The sequence below is a fragment of the Odocoileus virginianus genome, chromosome 34, assembly GCF_023699985.2.
Source record: "Odocoileus virginianus isolate 20LAN1187 ecotype Illinois chromosome 34, Ovbor_1.2, whole genome shotgun sequence".
Classification (NCBI taxonomy): domain Eukaryota; kingdom Metazoa; phylum Chordata; class Mammalia; order Artiodactyla; family Cervidae; genus Odocoileus; species Odocoileus virginianus.
The window spans coordinates 20349755-20352151 of NC_069707.1; positions in this window are offsets into that span (position 1 = coordinate 20349755).

The following is a 2397-nucleotide window of genomic DNA, read 5'->3' on the forward strand; positions in this document are numbered from 1 at the left end:
CTCTGCCAAAAGGTAAGTTCCCATGAAACACAGGAAATAAGCAGCTTGGCATGTTCCTTTAGTGCTTCCCCCTCCTCCATGTTCACATCAACCTCTGAAATTTAGAGAAGTCACTCCAATTAAAAGAAAAATTAACATCGCTAATTGTTTTGGTTTTCTGATTTTTCTTTTTTTTAAATTTTTATTGGAGTTTAGTTGCTTTCCAATGTTGTGTTAGTTCCTGCTGTACAGCGAAATGAATCAGCTAGACATATATACATGCTGCTGCTGCTGCTGCCACTGAGTCGCTTCAGTCGTGTCTGTCTCTGTGTGACCCCAGAGACGGCAGCCCACCAGGCTCCCCGTCCCTGGGATTCTCCAGCAAGAACACTGGAGTGGGTTGCCATGTCCTTCTCCAGTGCATGAAAGTGAAAAGTGAAAGTGAAGTCGCTTAGTCTTGTCCAACTCTTCCCGACCCCATGGACTGCAGCCCACCAGGCTCCTCTGTCCATGGGATTTTCCAGGCAAGAGTACTGGAGTGGGGTGCCATTGCCTTCTCCGACGTATACATATAGCCCCTCTTTTTTGGCCTTCCTTCCCACTTAGGTCACCAGAGAGCACTAAGTAGAGCTCCCTATGCTATAGAGTGGGTTCTCATTCATTTCAGTCTAGTCCCTCAGTCATGGCTGACTCTTGGTGACCCTGACTCTTTGCGACCCCATGAACTGAAGCACACCAGGCTTCCTTGTCCATCACCAACTCCCAGAGCTTGCTCAAACTCACGTCCATCGAGTTGGTGATGCCATCCAACCATCTCATCCTCTGTCTTCCCATTCTCTTCCTGCCTTCAACCTTGCTCAGCATCAGGGCCTTTTCCAATGAGTCAGTTCTTTGCAACAAGTGGCCAAAGTATTGGAGCTTCAGCTTCAGCATCAGTCCTTCCAATGAATATTCAGGACTAGTTTCCTTTAGGATTGACTGGTTTGATCTCCCTGAAGTCCAAGGAACTCTCAAGAGTCTTTTCCAACATCAAAGCATCAATTCTTCAGCACTCAGCTTTCTTTATGGTCCAGCTCTCACATCCATACATGATTACTGGAGACTTCTGACAAAAAGTGGTCCACTGGAGAAGAGAATGGCAGATTGCTTCAGTATCTTTTCCTTAAGAACCCCATGAACAGTATGAAAACATTCTTATTAGTTATCTGTTTTATACATAGCAGTGCATATATGTCAACCACAATCTCCCAATTCATCCCACCCCTCTTTTTCCTTCTTGGTGTCCATACATTTGTTTTCTACATCTGTGTCTCTATTTCTGCCTTGCAAATAGGTTCACATTTGTACCATTTTTCTGAATTCCATGTATATGCATTAGTACACAATATCATGGAACAAGAACAGACACCAAGGCACAGCTAGACAGGATGAGAATCAAAACAATTCTAAGGAGCAGAAGAAAACCAGCCATCGGAGGGTCTATGGCAGGAGAAGCCAAAGGATATTTAGCTCAGACTGAGAGGAAGTATGTACGCTATTTCTTCTGCCGAGAGCACAAGCAGAATCATTATTCTCTGTGGAATCCACCTTGTTTTTTACCTCTCCAGGGCTCCACCCCCTGGAGGGATGCTCACCCTCACCCATGAGGATGCACGTTCCTCAGCGAACAGGCAGACGAAGTACAGACAGATCAGCATTCCTGTACGTGCAAGAAGGTCTTTCTTCCCAGGTTCCTCATTTTCAAGGGCTACTATTTTTAGGTGACCATTTCTGAAGATGACCAGACATCTCTGACATTAACAGGAGGTGTTCTATTTTTCACTTTTGCCTGCTTGCTTACTGGATGTAATAGAAAAAAAGGAAGAAGGTCTCATTTCCTACTGAACCAAAAGAGACACTATGTCATGTTTAAGAGCCTTACAGTCAAGAATACTGGGTGTGTAATGGTCCACATTCAGTGGGTAATTCAGCTCTCTAAACTCTTGGGGCCTCTGTTTCCTTGCTTATAAAATGTGGATAATAATAGTCCCCACTTAATAGAGTTGCTGTAAGAATTGAAAACTGTATGTTCAGTACTACATAGACCTCCAGGTATATCCAATAAATGTCAACTATTATTACATGGATTATATCTACTGTAAGTCAGATAGCTGAGCATGTCCTAACACACAATAGATAATAAACATGTACTACTAAAGAGAGTTGATTGCCTAAACTTGAAGTAAAAAACTCAAGGGGGCCTAACAAGCGCGTCTAGCTGTTGTTCCACTCTCCCACTGATTGGCATCTACAGAGGATGAGGAATGATACCCACCCCGCCCCATTCTCCTCACTCAAGAGACTCAACCTTTAATACAGCCCCCGGGGTTTCCACATTGGAGTGGAGTGTGCAGTGTTAGCTATCTGCGGCAAGAACTC